Genomic DNA, 18,084 nt, shown 5'->3' on the forward strand with positions numbered 1-18,084 from the left:
CGTTTCCTTTACTACGTACCTTCCCTTTTCTCTGTTCTCTTGCGTTGTGATATTAGGATCAATCTTAACCAATTAAGTGATCTTCCTTGTACTCCTAATAAGGGTACCTGCATCAAGCAAACCTTGCCCTTAGTGAAAAATTTTAAGGCGTTTTTTTCTTTTATTAGCCAGCTTTTGATATTCTTAATTAAATCCTTGGGAACAAGTAGATATAATTCACAAGGTGATTTGGCTCTCTGGATTTATACTGATGCCACAGAAAATCATCTTTGAAAGATAATTTTAGAATCAATGAAGGCACTATTATCTAGAGTAGCTTGCTGAAACACAAGTAAAAGCCACTGTTACTTTGACAGGTTTTGAGTTAAGAAGAAGTTGCATGCAAAGCCTATACATCACTGTTACCTTTATCAGTATTTCCAATAAGTCTTCTTGGAAAACTGCAATGTTTGCTTTGGTTTTATTGAAATGATGAACATGAATATGTCAGCTGCCTGCCTTAGTGAACAAAATGCCATAGAATTTCAGTGTAAGAAGCACATGTGGGTTAAAGAGAAACAAAATCTCTGTATGTTGTTTTCAACAAGGATCTAGAGAACAGTTGGTGTGATTTTTACTCATGTGTTCCTTTGTTCAGAATCAATCATTCTGATCAATAAATAGAATACTGATCAATCAATAGAATACTGAAAGGAACATTTTAAGAGGAACTAATAGAAAGTTTAGTGAAAATATAAAAATGGGGACACATAATAACCCATGCTTTCCATAAAAATATATAGGAAGATAGCTAGCTAAGTAAATAGATACAGAGAACACAGTTAAAGATTGATCCTAGGTCTATCACATGTCTTTGTTTGAGTTAACATAAAATAAAATCATCAGTCAAGGAAGCAAGGAATATTATATCAGAACTGAAATATTGTTATTATTGGCTGTAATAAAAATATTTAGCCATGGAGAACTCAGTGGTATATTAAAATAAAGAAAAAAAATTCTCAGTTTACTATTAGGTCAGATGGCTCACTTTAATAGTTAATTATCCAGGAAAAGGGAGAGAAGAAATCAAGAAAGAGGAAAATAGACCATTCATACATGTGTGTTGACAATTAATAAAGTTTTATGATGGTGTTTGTTGTTTTCTTTACAGAGATGCAATATCATGAAATTTTTATACCATCTTTAGGCAGAATTAAGACCTGTAGAAGAAAAATGAACCATAGTCTTAAAGTTTTGTCAAGGCAAGAATTTTTGAACATATTTACTTTTTAAAACTAAGCCATATCATAGCCATAAATGTGGCTATTTATAGCCATATCATTTTCATTCAAAAATTGAACAAAATTGTTCATTTTGATGAGTTTTAAAAAATTCCATGTCCGTGTAACCAAGAACCTAAGCGAGACAAAACATTTTCAGCACCCTAAAGAGTTCCTTCCTATGTATTTGTATTCAATTTCTACTTGAAAACAGCAGCTACTTTTGGATTTCCACTAAAACCAGTTTGTTTTGCCTGTTTTGGGTTCTTACCGATGGAATCACGCAATGTGTAGTCTCTTGTCCAGCTTCTTTCACTCAATGTAATGTTTTTAAGATCCATGCATATTGTTTCATGTATCATTAGTTTGTTCATTTTTATTACTTAACAACATCCCATTGTAGGAATATACCAAAATGTATTTATCTATTCACTGCAATTAATAGAGATTTTGAATTGTTTCTAATTTTTGCCTGCTGTAATTAAGACTACCATGAGCATTAAAAATTTTTTTTTATGTCTTATTGATTTTTTAGACAGAGAAAGAGCATGAGTGGGGGGAGGGGCAGAGAGAGAGAGAGGGAGACATAGAATCCGAAGCAGGCTCCAGGCTCTGAGCTGTCAGCACAGAGCCCCATGCGGGGCTTGAAATCATGAACTGTGAGATCATGACCTGAGCCAAAGTCAGATGCTTAACTGACTGACTGAGCCACCCAGGTGCCCCAAGACTGGCATGAGCATTCTTACGTAAGTCTACTTGTAGACATATGTTTTATTTTTATTGGAGTAAATAACCTTGACTGGAATTCCTGGTCATAAAGGTTAACTTTGTATGTTTAACTGTATAAGAATTTGCCATCCTGCTCCTCCATGAGGTTGTACCATTTTATGTTACTACCATCAGTTTTTGAGACCTCAAGTTGCTCTTTGGGGAAGGCAAGACAATGACCGCCCAAAGATGTCCTAATCCCCAAAACCTATAAATATGTTAGGTGATATAATAAAAGGACTTTGATGTCTTAATTTAAGGATCTTGAGATAGGAAACTTATCGTGGTTTGTCCAGTAAATGAAACGTAATCACAGAGTTCTTGTAAAAGGGATGCAGGAGGGGAGTCAGAGAAGGTGATATGATGGTGGATTCAGAGACGGTGAGGATGGGAAAACAGAGGGAGAGAAAGTAGGGGTGCTGTACTACTGGTTTGTAGATGGAGGCAGAGGCCATGAACCAAGGAAGGCAGGTAGCCGCTAGAATATGGAAAAAGGCACAGAAATACATTTGTCTCAGGTTTCAAAATAAACACAATTCTTCTGATACCCTGAATTTAGGACTTTGAACCTCTAGAACTACAGGATAAAAAGCTTATATTGTTTTAGGTCACTAAGTATGTGGTAGTTTGTTATAGGAGCAATAGAAACTAATAACAATCTGCATCCTTACCAACTTTTAATGTTGTCAGTGCTTTGAATTTTTGCCATTCTAGTGAGTGTGAAATGATTTGGCATTGTCACTTTAACTTGATTTTCTCCAGTGACTCATAACATCGAACATGTTTTCATTTACTTTTTGACTATTTGTCTGTCTTATTCAGTGAAGTATTTTTCGAAGTCTCTTCAGTAGCCTTTCATCTTGCTTTCCTTTTGTTGTTGATTAACAGGAGTTTTTATATATTTCTGATGCTGTTTCTCTGTGAGGTATATGTGTTATAGATATTTTTCCAACTTATGGCTTACTTATTCATTTACTTGTCTTTTGTTTAGCTGTAATTTTTAGTTTGGTTAAATTCTGAATACATATTAATTTCTTTTGTGAATAGTATTTTATGTCATATGAAATTGTGTCCACCTCAGTGTCACTAATAATATAATGTCAAATTTCACTCTGACAGTTCAATGTCACTAAGCTATTCTTTTGTAGTTTCTTCTAGAAGGTTTATCGTTAAACTTTTACATGTAGACTTGTGATTTGGCCCAAATTTATTTTTGTCTATAGAGGGAGATAAGAATAAAGATTCATTATTTTCTATGGGCAACTGGGTGGCTCAGTTAGTTAAGCGTCCAATTCTTGGTTTTGGCTCAGGCCATGATCTCACAGTTCTTGAGTTCTAGCCCAGCTGGGGCTGCATGCTGACAGCACAGAGCCTGCTTGGGATTCTCTCTCTCTCTCTCTCTCTCTCTCTCTCTCTCTCCCTCTCTGCACCCCTACCCTGCTCATGCTGTCTCTCTCTCTCTCTCTCTCTCTCTCTCAAAAGAAATAAACTTGACAAAATATATATTAAAAAATATTCATTTTCTAATAGTTATTCAGTTGTTTGAAAACCATTTATTAAATACTTTCCTATATTCCATGAATTTACATGACACCAAAAAATATTAAATCATGACAATAATACTTGATCTAAAATAGGCAGGCACACAAATAATACCTTTATTTGATAGCCATATAAATAATGCAAAGTTCACACCAAGACTTGGGAGAAGATACTGAATACTAGTCATACTTGTGTACATACAGCAGAGCTATCACAACTGTTTACAAAATAGGACATTTTTAGTGTGTTTGTTTTAGTTCAACACATAGATTAGGACAGAGAAAGCACATAACAGAATGAACTTTATCTTTATGACCACCTGGTACTTTTTCTAGGCCATCCTGATAAAGAGTTAAAGACAAGTGGCCAACATAAAAACTTAATGACAAATTATTTATGATGGTAGGCATATCTTGATTTCTGAGCTACTTTTAAATTATGAAATGAGACCTCAAAATCCATTTCTTATCAAAAGCTACAAGTTTTCAGCATTACCTAGAATCATCCTCATTTAGTATGTCTGGCGTGTTTCAGCAGGTGCAGAGCTGCTCAGATGGCTAAGACTCAATACATTGAGCTGTCACGCTGCAAATTCTTGGAGTACGACCTTATGGGCATTTCCCTACCTGTGCAAGTCCTCTGTTTTTACCTCTCTGAGTTTATATTTCTCAAACTGCTTTAATTATAGTATTTATGGTTGACCTCAGGCAGAAGAAGTTTAAAAGGGTGGAATAAACATATGCATTTTGTCTCCCATGAACAGCACATCACTGAGCTATTATTCCTGGGGAATTCCAATTCAGGGAAATCACATAGACAAGCTTTTGCCCTAACACTACTCAGCTGTCTAGGCTGTACATGTGTCAGCTCCTTGACTGTCTCTATTTCTCTTTGCAGGAAACTGTAATTTTTCTAGATTTTGCTAATGCTCCTATGCAACTCCCTTGCTAGCTAGGGAATAATTCTTCATCACCATCAGTACCTTATTATTTTGCTTTTTTGTGTCAAAATTTAGCTAGTTTCATCTATAAGGCAGAGAGGCAAAAAAAAGAGGGAGATAGAGAATTATGATTATGCAACTCAGATGGTTAATCTGCTGACCAATTTAATCATCACTTTAAATATGTTTTGCTAACTAACACAGAGCCCTAATTGTTGCAAATAAAACTATTTGCCTGAGTTACCTGGATAATGATCTCAATAATCCCCTTTCATTTTATGTGTGGAAATGGATGGAGGCAGAGAAGATTACATTATCTGGATCATCCAGTGCCTATATGAAACTATAACAAACTTTTCACATCATGTATGGTCTTCTGTTTTTTGACTGAGAAAGACTTAGTTTTCTGACCAGAGAAGACACTAGGGAGCAAAGAAAGAGAAGCAAATTAACTTACCTGGGGTCAAAGGTCTCAAGGAAAAACTCACTTCCTAGAAAAGGCAGACAGTGTCAGGGATCATAGATTTTCCTGGGTCTAAAGTCAGAGGCGATTGCCTCCTATCTTCAGAGGCCTCATTCATCATGCCAGTTGAAGCATCATAGACCTTGCCGAAATATCTGTGACTCAAATGTGCCCCATTCAAGCATGAAGGAAAGCAAAAGTTAACAAAATAAATACGTGTCCCAATAAGACTTGATTAAACTTATTTAACGGTTATTGTTATTTTTATTGTAAGAAAAAATTATTATATAATGTACATATAAAATTGTGTATAATAAAAATTTTACTTTATATATTAAACTTTATATATATATATTTAAGATAAATCCCTTCATATTTTATCTGTACAGAAGAAAGATATGAAAATAATTATTGGAATGGTGTAAGTGAAATAAAACATAAACATGGTTGCAATTGTCAAATAATAGAGAAATATCCTGTGCATTTTAGAGAAACTGAACCTTGGGTTTTCATTTATAATTCACTGGGTGACCTTTAAACAATCACCTGAATTTTAATACTCTGATTAAAATGATTCAATACATTATTGGATGAAAGTATTTAGAAGAGAACATAGGGCATTAGTATTAGTCAATAAGAATTGCATTTATTTTATTATTAGGACTAATAACAAAAAGAGTACATGTACTATGTATATAGTACATATTCACTATGTTTGAGGATGTGGTGTATTCCATTGAATCTAGTATGAAGCTTCATTCACGATGTATACTTAAGTATGTTAGCTGAAATCTGTGAAAATATAGTTTAAGGAATCAGTTTCCCTAGAGCCAAATTATATTTTGATGCTACATTATCTTAATATACATACATTAATACTTAATATTATCTTAATATCGTTCCTCTACCTGGTATCATTCAGTTTTATTTTTATTCAGAATCATGGATATGAAGAATTATAAGGACCAGCTCTTCTAGATGTTCCTTGACAACTGTTATCTTGCTAAGTTTTTAAAGTAACTCTAACTTAAAAATAAAACAAGCAAAAATGTTCTAGAGAAGTCTATGATATCTTTGTTTAGTATTTCCATTTTTATAGGGGCCCAAAAGTTCCTCAGGCAGCTTTTCAATATTTGGCCCAGTTGCTTTCTTCAGTGCTGTATACATTACTCAAATATATGCCAGAGTCATCTGGATGCTAGGTTAAAACCTGAGTTCTTTCAGCAGTTACTAACATGTCAAGTCTCTGAAACCTCTGTCATCCTATTACTTACCACAATGAAATATTTGCCATTTTGTCTTTATCTCTTTAAAAACTGTCATGTTAAAATTGATATGAATAATCTAGGTACTTGTGATTCTATTATTTCTGTGTATAATATTACATTTTTTCAAGATACTTGAATTTCAATAATCAGTTTCTTTAGCTTGCAGTGCTATAAACAACAACAGCAACAACAAACCAAAACTGGAATGGCCTAACTCCTAAGTGATTACTCCAGCTAAACTAAATCTAAGTAGACATCATCCCATTGTTAACAAACCCAGGATAAATACCCAACACAAAACATGTATAAAAGTCTATCGCTTTATACATATGATAGGCATCTTTGAGCTCAATCCATTTTTATTTTTTCTAAAGAGATAAAAAACCTCAGGATTTTCTTAGATGCAGTGACTCTCAATATCCTGGAGCTACTGAGGTATGATTAATTTCAAAATAAATTTGAGAATTTAGATGTCACTCATAAGACATTAACATATATCGTATGAATTCATATCATAATACCATTCTTTTGCAACTTAGCAGTTTTTTCAATAGGAAAATAAAGGTAAATCTATAATGAAATGGATACTTGGGTTTTAATTTCTGCTTTTCTGGGAGTATATAGTTATTATTTATTTGACTTATTAAACATAGATTATCTTTTAATTAAAAAATGATCTCTAGTGTATATAGAAAAATTGGGAGTTTTAATGCTATTGTTAACTGAATTTGAGGCAAGAGTGAAGAAATATTTAATCTTACTTTGCTTTATTAAAATAGTGCTCTACTTTATTGTGTTGAACTACTGAAACAACAAATAGGGACCTTTGTTCTTTGAATTGATGAGCATCTTGAGACTAGAATAAATGCTGCTGCCACTGGCCTTTAAAAGCATATTGTTTAAAGCAACACTTTTGGCTAGCAAAAAGATTTTTTTTTCATCTCTATGTATACTATGACTTTATCTACAGAAGGCAAGCTAATGTTACATGAAAGTACTTAAATTTTTCACTCAAAACAATCATGTTGAGATGAAAATAATAAGGAAGGGAGGAAGAGAGGAAGGAAGGGATAAATAAATAAGTTCCTCTTGGAAACCTGTTGTGTATATCATAGGTCTCAGACGAACATTGCTTTAACTTCTTCATTCTGAATAGGATGAGTTTTTCTGGCCTTGGCATTTATCATGCATGTCGGTGAGAAAAGTAGAGAATCACACTTAGGAAGGGAAATATTTCTAAATTCTGAAAACTAAAGAGAAAGGGAGAGCTTAAGGCACATTAAATTAAATCGCAGTAAATTGGGGTTGGTTTAGCTGGTGGATTCCAAATAAGCTCTAGAACCGTTTCACTCTTTGGAACATGGGAGTGTTGATTCAGCCATCTCTCCTGCAATTCATGCTGATTCTCTCATTAGAAAAGCTAATATAGGGGCGCCTGGGTGGCTCAGTCGGTTAAGCGTCCAACTTCAGCTCAGGTCACGATCTCACGGTCTGGGAGTTCGAGCCCTGCGTCCGGCTCTGGGCTGATGGCTCAGAACCTGGAGCCTGCTTCCGATTCTGTGTCTCCCTCTCTCTCTGCCCCTCCCCCGTTCATGTTCTGTCTCTCTCTGTCTCAAAAATAAATAAAAACGTTAAAACAAAAATTAAAAAAAAAAGAAAAGCTAATATATTCATTATCCTAAAAATCTTATCATTATCCTAGTAATATCAGATTTGCAAAGGTGGACCTAACTGAAGACTTGTCCAGCTGCATTTAGATTTCTTAAATACCAAGATTTAGCTCTTGTAGTTGACTTCAAATTCAGTGGTTCATAATAATGTCTAGAAAAATCAGAGAAGAGGAATATGGTGGCAGAATAGGAGGACCCTAGGCTTTTCTGGTCCCAGGAACACAACTAGATAACCATCACATCAACCTACATATCCCAGAAATCAACCTGAAGACTGACAGCAGAAACTCCACAACTGAAGGGAGGGAAGAGGCAACGTTGAAGAAGGGCGAAATTCAGGCATGTGGTGTAGGGAAGAGAATGAAAGAGGCTGGAGAGGGTGGGGAGCCATGGTTGCAGAGAAGGACAAGACAAAGAGGAGCACACAGGGCAACACACAAGGATAGCGTTTCCCCAAAACAGTTGGTTTGAAAAATGAGAGGGGTTGAATTTTGTGAGTTCTTGCAACCAGCAGAGCTTAAAGCATAGAGTTTTAAAGTTCAGTGGACTTGGCTGGCATAGAGCCTAGAGGACACTGTGCTTCCCTTCATAGAAGGTAGGCAAACATCCCAGGACCAGACAGCATGAAAACCACTAACTGAAGAATGCCTGGGGCACACAGTGAGATTATTCATTCTTCTCAGAGTATGTCTCTGAGATGCAGCTTTTACAGAGACACTTCTCTGGGAACAAAGGAGCTGGCCTGTACCATTTCCCTTCCACACCTCCCCACTCCCTGGCCCTTAGCCTAAACACACAGCCACCTGAAGGAAGCAGCTTAGCATGGTTACTGGCTGACTAACTTGCTTACATTAAGCCATACCTCCCTGTGCTCTGGTGGGACTGCCCCTCTCAGTCAAGCTTGCCTCAGTTCCAGCATGGCAGTCCCCTCCCCTGGAAGACCAGCACAAACCCCTGTCCACACCATGTCTCCCGACCAGAGAGTTCTACAGAATTGGTGTGAGACCTCATTTCATAAGCAGACCAGAGCAAACCTAGTTAAAACTCCCCACATTCAGGCCAGGGACCAAACACTGCTCACAGCAGGTAAGGAGGGCCTCTGCAGATGACTGTCCTGAAGGATAGAGCAGCCAGAACAAAATAGCAGAGGACATGCAGTACACACTCGAGATACTCCTTGAAGTGCCAGGCCTTAGGTACTACATAACTGCTTCTTTATAAGGCCATTGCTTTCTGGAGCAGGAGATATAACTGGCTTTTCTAAAACAGAGAAGAAGGCAGAGATAAGACAAAATGCCCAAACAAAGGAATTTATCCCAGATGAAAGAACAAGATAAGGTCAAGGACAGAAATCTAAGTGAAACAGATATAAGTAACATGCCTGATGGAGGCTTTAAAGCAGCAATCATAAGGATACTGGGGTGGGGAGGGGAGGGGGGTTGAGAAAAGAATGGAAGATATCAATGAGAACCTTACCACAGAGATAAAAGAGTTAAAAAAGAATCAGGTGAAGAGGTCAATAAAGGAGATTGGAAATAGGCATGATGCAATAAACAGCAGAGTGTAAAAAGCAAAGGAATGAATTAATGACCTAGAAAACAAAATAATGGAAAATAATGAAGCTGAACAAAAGAGAGAAAGAAAAAATTATATAATGTGAGAATAGACTTCGGGAACTCAGTGACTCTATCAAATGTAGTAACATTCATATTATAGGAGTCTCAGAAGAAGAGAGAGAGAAAAGGGGGCCGAAAATTTATTTCAAGAAATAATAGAAGAAAGCTTTCCTAATCTGGGGCAGGAAACAGACATGCAAATCCAGGAGGCACAGAGAACTCCCATCAAAATCAACATAAGGCATGCCCACCGCAAGACCTATTGTAATTAAAATTTCAAAATATAGTGATAAAAAAATCTTAAAAGGAACATACAAATGAAGTCTTTAACTTACCAGGGAAAACCCATAAGGCTAAATGCCTATTTCTCAACAGAGACTCGGCAAGCCAGACCAGAGCAGCATGATATATTTAAAATACTAAATGGGAACAATCTGGAGCCAAGAATACTCTATCCAGCAAGGCTACTGTTCAGAATAGAAGGAAAGATAAAGAGGTTTCCAGACAAACAAAAAGTGAAAGAGTTCATGACCGCTACTCTAGCCTTGCAAGAAATATTAAAAGGGGCTCTTTGAGTACAAAGGATAGACCAAAAGTAACAAAGACAAGAGAGCAACAGAGAAAATCTCCAGAAACAATGTCAAAACAAGTGATAAGATGGCAATAAACACATCTCTCTCAATAATTACTTTGAAGGTAAATGGACTAAATGTTCCAATCAAAAGATACAGGGTGATGGAATGGATAAAAAAAAACAAGACTCATCTATATGCTGCCTACAAGCGACTCATTTTAGACCTAAACACCCTGCATATTGAAATTGAGGGGTGTGAAGGATTATCATGCAAATAGATGTCAAAAGAAATCCAAAGCTAATTTTAAAACAAAGACTATAAAAAGAGAAAAGAAGATCATTATATAATCATAGAGAGGACAGTCCAACAAGAAGATTTAACCTTTGTAAATATTTATGCACTCCTCATGAAAGCACCCAAATATATAAAATAATAACAAACATAAAGGCACTAGTAGATAATAACACAATAATTGTAGGGCAGTTAATACCCCACTTACATCAATGGACAGATCATCTAAACAGAAAATAAACAAGGAAACACTGGTTTTGAATGACCTACTGAACCAGATGGACTTAACAGATATATTGAGAACATTCCATCCTAAAACAGCAGAATACACATTCTTTTAAAGTGTACATGGAACATTTTCCAGAATAGATCACATATGATATCCCAAAAGAGTTCCCCCCCAAAAAAAAGTTTCAAATCATACTATGCATCTTTTCTGACCACAATGCTATGAAAGTAGAAGTGAACCACAAAAAAAATTGGAGGTTAAATAAATGGAGGTTAAATACTATGCTATGAAACAATGAATGGGTCAACCAGGAAATAAAGGAAGAAATAAAAAAAAAAAAACATGGAAACAAATGAAAATGAAGACACACTGACCCAAAACCTTTGGGATACTGCAAAAGCAGTCCTAACAGGAAAGTATATAGCAGTACAGGTCTACCTCAAGAAGCAAAAAAAAAAAAAAAAATCTCAAATAAACAATCTAACCCGACACCTAAAAGAGCTAGAAAAAGAACAACAAATGAAGTTTAAAGCCAGCAGAAGAGAGGAAATAATAAAGATTAGAGCAGAAATAAATGATATAGAAACTAAAAACAAAACAGAAGAGATCAATGAAGCCAGGAGCCAGTTATTTGAAAAATTAATAAAATTGATAAACCTCTAGCCAGAGTTATCAAAAATAAAAGAGAAAGGGCCCAAATAAATGAAATCACAAACAAGAGAGGAAATAACAACCAACACCACAAAAATACAAACAATTATAAGAGAATAATATAAAAACTTCTATGCCAACAAATTGGGCACTCTGGGAAAAAAATGGATTAGTTCCTAGAGGCATATAAGCTACCAAAACTGAAACAGGAAGAAAGAGAAAATTTGAACAGACTGATAGCCAACAAAGAAATTGAATCAGTAATCACAAAATTCCTTATAAACAAAAGTCCAGCACCAGATGGCTTCGGAGGCAAATTCTACCAAACATTTAAAAAAGAGTTAAAACATATTCTTCTCAAACTATTCCAAAAATTAGAAAAGGTAGGAAAACTTCCAAATTCATTCTATGAGGCCAGCATTACCCTGATACCAAAACCCAATAAAGATTCCAATAAAATGGAGAACTGCAGGCAAATATCTCTTATGAATATAGATGCAAAAATTCTCAATAAAATAGTAGCAACGTGAATCCAACATTTAAAAAATCATTCACGACGATCAACTTCCTTCCTTCCTTCCTTCCTTCCTTCCTTCCTTCCATCATTCATTCATTCATTCATTCATTCATTCATTTCTGGGTTGCATCAGTGGTTCAGTACTCATAAATCAATCATTGTGATACACCACATTGAAAGGAGGGATAAAAACCATATGATCATTCTAATAGATGGCAGGAAAAGTATTTGACAAATTTGACACCCGTTCATGATAAAAACCCTTAACAAAGTAGGTTTAGTGTGAATATAACTTAACCTAAAAAAAGGCCATATGTGAAAAACCTACAGCTATTATCCTCAAAGGGGAAAACTGAAAGCTTTTCCTCTGCATTCAGGAACAAGACAGGGATGTCCACTCTCAGCACTGTTATTTAATCTAGAACCGGAAGGCCTAGCCACAACAATCAGATAACAAAAAGAAATAAAGAGATTCTAAATCAATAAGGAAGAAGTAAAACTTACACTGTTTGCAGATAACATGATACACTATGTAGGAAACTGAAAAGACCACCAAAAAATGACTAGAACTGATAAATGAATACAGTGAAGTTACAGGATAAAAACAATCAATGTACAGAAATGTGTTGCATTTCTATACACCAATAATGAAGAAGCAGAAGGAGAAAATAAGAAATCAATCCCATTGACAATTGCAACAAAAACAGTAAGATACCTAGAAATAAACCTAACCCATGACATGGAAGAACTGTACTCCGAAAACTGTGTAACACTGAAGGAAGAAACTGAAGATGACTTAAAGAAATGGAAAGACTTTCCATATTGTTAAAATGTCTATACTACTACCCAAAACAGTCTACTCATTTAATGCAATCCCTAACAAAATACCAACAGCATTTTTCACAGAACTAGAACAATCCTCAAGTTTGTATGGAACCACAAAAGACCCCAAATAGCCAAAGCAACCTTGAAAAAGAAAAACAAAGCTAGAGGTATCATAATTCTGGACTTCAGGTGATATTACACAGCTGTAGTAATCATACTCTATGGTACTGGCACAAAAATAGACACATAGTAGAATAGAAAATCTAGAAATGAACCCACAACTGTATGTCCAATTAATGTTTGACAAAGTGGGAAAAATATCCAGTGGGGGAGAAAACATCTCTAAAGCAAATGGTGTTGGGAAAACTGGACAGCAACATGCAAAAGAATCTGGACCACTTTCTTACACAAAACACAAAAATAAATTCAAAGTGGATTAAATACCTAAATGTGAGACCTGAAACCATAAAAATCCTAGAGGACAACATAGGCATCAACCTGTTTGATATTGGCCATAGCAGCTTCTTTCTAGATATGTTTCCTGAGGCACAGAAAACAAAAGTAAAAATAAACTATTGGTACTTCATAAACACCAAAAGCTTCTTCACAGTGAAGGAAACAATCAACAAAACTGAATAGCATCCTACAGAATGAGAGAAGATATTTGCAAATGACATATCAGATAAAGGGTTAGTATCCAAAATCTATAAAGACCTTATCAAACTCAACCCTAGAAAACAAATAATCCAGTGAAGAAATGGGCAAAAGACATGAATAGACACTTCTCCAAAGAAGACATCCAGATGGCAAATGACACATGAAAAAATGCTCAATATCACTCACTTATCATCAGGGAAATACAAACCAAAACTATAATGAGGTATCACCTCATGCCTCTCAGAATCACTAAATTCAACAACCCACGAAACCACAGATGTTGGTGAGGATGTGGAGATAGGGGAACTTTCTTGCACTGTTGATGGGAATGCAAGCTGGTGCAGCCAGTCTGGAAAACATTATGGTGGTTCCTCAAAAAGTTAAAAATAAAATGATCGTGCAATTGCACTACTAGGTATTTACCCAAATAATACAAAAATAGTTACTCAAAGGGATACATGCACCCTGGTGTTTATAGCTGCATTATCTACAATACCCAAATTATGGAAACAGAGCAAATATCCATTGACTGATGAATGGATTGAATGGATAAAGAAAAGGTGGTGTGCATGTGTGTGTATGTGTGTGTGTGTGTATACAAGTATATACAAGTGTATACAAGTATACACACACACACACACACACACACACACAGGGATATCACTCAGCCATAAAATCTTGCTATTTGCAAAGACATGGATGGAGCTTGTGAGTATTATGCAAAGTGAAATAAGTTAGAGAAAGACCAGTACCCTCTGATTTCTTTCATATGTGGAATTTAAGAAACAAATAAAGAAGCAAAGGGGAAAAAAAGAGAGGCAAACCAAAAAACAGACTCTTAACTATAGAAAGCCAACTGATGGTTACTAGAGTTAGGTAGGTGGGGGGATGGGTGAAATAGGTGATGAGGATTAAGGAGTGCACTTGTGATGAGCACCAGGTGTTGGATGGAAGTGTTGAAATACTAAATTGTACACCTAAAACTAATATTATCCTGTATGTTAACTAACTGGAATTTGAATGCTTAAAAAAAAGTACAATATTTTTGAAAGAATTATCTCCAGCTATTCTGGAACCTTATATTAATCTTCAATTTTTTAAAATTGTGTCATCTACATTTTTGTAAAATATGTGCTTCTTCAATGATTCTCAGGGCCTCCTTGGTGGCTCAGTCAGTTAAGGGTCTGACTTCAGCTCAGGTCATAATCTCACCCTTCATGAGTTTGAGCCCCGCATTGGGCTCTGTGCTGACAGTTCAGAGACTGGAGCCTGCTTTGGATTCTTTGTCTCCCTCTCTGTTCCTCCTGCACTCATGCTGTCTCTCTCTCTCTGTCTCAAAAATAAATGAACATTAAAAAAATAAACAATATAACATTGCTTATCATATTATAAGGTCTCAGATTTATAAGGAAGTGTATGACCTACAAAATGATTGAAGCACCTTTAGAAAGTTCCCCTCAGATCTTCCATGGCCAGAAACTAAACAAAATCTGAGAAAATCTTTTCCATTTAAAAAAAAAAAAAAGATCTTCAGGAACTACCTCCCTGCATTTCTATCCTTAGGTCTAATTCTTGTGTCTGAGATTATACTAGAGTTCTCTGTCTTCTATGTAATAAGCTTTTAATATTTGACAACAGATTCCTCTTTCCTCTACTTCTCTTGCCAGTTATCTTTTTTCCATTTTAAAGAACCTGTGTCTTTAGCATTATCTGTTGCTATAATTTTATTTGTTTGTTTGTTTATTCATTCATTCATTCATTCATTCATTCAAAAGTGATTGAGAATCACTGACACTTAGCCTAAACTTGACTACTCCAGTTTTTGTAGCTTTTCCCAAATTATGCAATCTTAAAATGTCATAAATTCTAGGAGCATCTGGGCGGCTCAGTTGGCTAAGCATTTGACTTCGGCTCTGGTCATGATTTTATGGTTTGTGAATTTGAGCCTTGCATCAGACTCTGTGCTTACACTGTGGAGCCTGCTTAGAATTCTCTCTCCCTCTCTCTCTGCCTCTCCCTCCACCTTGTGCTCTTTCTTTCTCAGAATAAATAAACTTTTAAAAATGTCATGGGGCATGTGGGTGGCTAATTTGGTTAAGCATGTGACTTTGGCTCTGGTCATGATCTCATAGCTCATGAGTTTGAGCCCTACTTGAGGTTCCGTGCTGACAGCTCAGAGCCTGGAGCCTGCTTTGGATTCTGTGTCTCCCTGTCTTTCTGCCCCTCCCCCACTCGTGCTTGCTCGCTCACTCTCAAAAACAAAAATTAAAAAAAAATCATGAATTCTAACAATGAGTATTATTTTGTAAGATTAAGATCCTTTTTTTTTTTTTTGAATTTTTTTAACGTTTATTTATTATTGAGAGACAGACAAAGCATGAGGATAGGAGGGGCAGAGACAGGAGGAGACAATCCAAAGCAGGCTCCAGGCTCTGAGCTGTTAGCACAGAGCCCAATAAGGGGCTTGAACTTACACACTGTGAGATTGTGACCTGAGCCAAAGTCAGAAGCTTAACTGACTGAGCCACCCAGGTGCCCTAAGATTGAGATTCTTAATGTAGAACCAGATAGTAATAATTTACCATGTCTTTAATTTTTATTCGGAAAAATCTTAACCAGAATTTGCATTTTATGTCACATCCTCTGTGACTCTAATAATTCTCTTTTTTTTTTCCATTTTATGTTGTTTAACGATTAATCCAATGCTAACAATGTCTTTATTAGACATTGAGGGGAAGGAATTGAGAGGAAAGAATCCCTAATTATATTATGAAGATTGAACAGTAAACATAAATGTATAACTTACCTAGAACATATGTTCTTTTGGGCAATTTTGTGGTTGATTTCCAATTTCAAGTAATGTTGGTTATAGTGAGAAAATGTCTTCCTAAAATTATACTTCTATTAATATATCTCAGAATTCAGTGGTCTTCATGGATTAATGCCACCATACTTTTTTTTTTTTTTAAATGTTTCTTTATTTCTGAGAGAGAGCATGAGCCGTGGAGGGGCAGAGAGAGACACACACGCAGAATCTGAAGCAGGCTCTAGGCTCTCAGCTGTCAGCACAGGAGCCTGACACCAGACTCAAACTTAGGAACCACTAGATCATGACCTGATGCGAAGTCAGACCCTTAACCGACTAAGCTACCCAGGCGCCTGCCACCATATTTCTTTATTTAACCTGCAAATTAAACTCAGTGAGCAAAAGAGTGAGAAATAACAACAACAACAAAGAGAAAGAAACAAATATGTAAAGTCCAAGTAAACTAAAGCACAAAACCCAGATGAGTTTTTCCATTGGGGAATCGATGAAAGAATTGATTAATTTGTCTCTAGATTTAGACCTTTCCAGGGTTCTTCATAAATCATTCATATCCTGACACAGTCTGTCGGCTCTGTTCACTTTGGTTGCCATTTCAGATGCATATTTCTCTCTTTTGTGTGTTATTTTTATTCTCATTTTTTTTGAAAGTGTACCTCTTGAAGTTGTAAGGAAACCTTGAATTGTATCAGCCTCTAGTAGAAATGGCCTCTCCTTTCTTTTCCTTGACTCTTCTTTCTGTTTTGCCTTTAATCTATCTCCCTGGTTAATTGATTATGACTTCTAAAATCAAGAAATATGATCTCCTGGCTATTACTAAACTGTAAAAAAATACTCTCTATTGTTGTATCATCCTATTACCTCTGATAGTCCCTGGCAAAATTACTTCACTCCAGTCAATTCCAATAGCATTTGGATTTAGAAATGAAATGCTTTGCATCATTCATTAATAATTTTCTCCACAGCAGCATAAACTAAAGTTTGGTATACGTGCAGAATCACTGTTTCTTACACACATTCATATACACATATATTATGTACACACATCTTTACATTTGTACAAAACCTTTTTAATGAACCTTCTCTTTAGTTACACTTCGTTCCACTTGAATATTCTTATTTATTAGTGTAATAATCTTTATTCAAGTAAAGTAAAGCACTAGTCAAAATTTAGACCAACTAGTCTCTATAACATTTTTGAAAATATTTAATGTTATAAATGATTTTGCTTTTAATATTCTTGTGTTTTATACTTTTCAATTCCATTTATTTTATTGTGTCAAGCAAAGGATGTATTTATGTTATCCTTTCAAATACTAAAGCAAATATTAAAGATCTTCAGTAAAGCCCTATTGTGAATGCTGATTGAGTTAACCACAGTCTGTATCTTTCCTTTATAGGCCATATTGCCTCTCAGAATCTTGGGAGATGTTATTAATGTATCTCATTTTTATGCTCATTAATGGTAACAGCATGTAGTATATTTTTTAAACCTCCAGTTGCTGGAACTAAAATGAAAAACACCATATCAATTTTAGATGTATGGATGGATGAACGATTTTAAATCTAACAACCCAGTTTAAGTTTATTTGTGTAACTCTTCTCTGCCTTTTTTCAAATTTACTGTTAGTTCTCTATTTATATTTAGGAATGAGTAGCTGAACAAATTTAGGAAGCTATTGTGTGTTTTCTCGTTACATAGTGGCCTCTACCTCTAAACAAGAAGAGACATTGTCAGGGCGCCTGAGTGGCTCAGTTGGTTTAGCATCTGACTCTTGATTTCGGGTCACGTACATGATCCCATGGTTTGTGGGATTGAGTCCTGTGTCAGCCTCTGCACTGAGAGTGCAGAGCCTGCTTGAGATTCTCTCTCCTTCTCTCTCTGCCTCTCTCTTCCTCTCTGTGTCTCTGAAAATAAATAAACATTAAAAAAAAGAAGAGACATTGTCACCAATGACTGGCAGTTGCTATTTTTAGGGATATGAGCAG

This window comes from Panthera leo, chromosome A2, assembly GCF_018350215.1.
Source record: "Panthera leo isolate Ple1 chromosome A2, P.leo_Ple1_pat1.1, whole genome shotgun sequence".
Lineage (NCBI taxonomy): Eukaryota > Metazoa > Chordata > Mammalia > Carnivora > Felidae > Panthera > Panthera leo.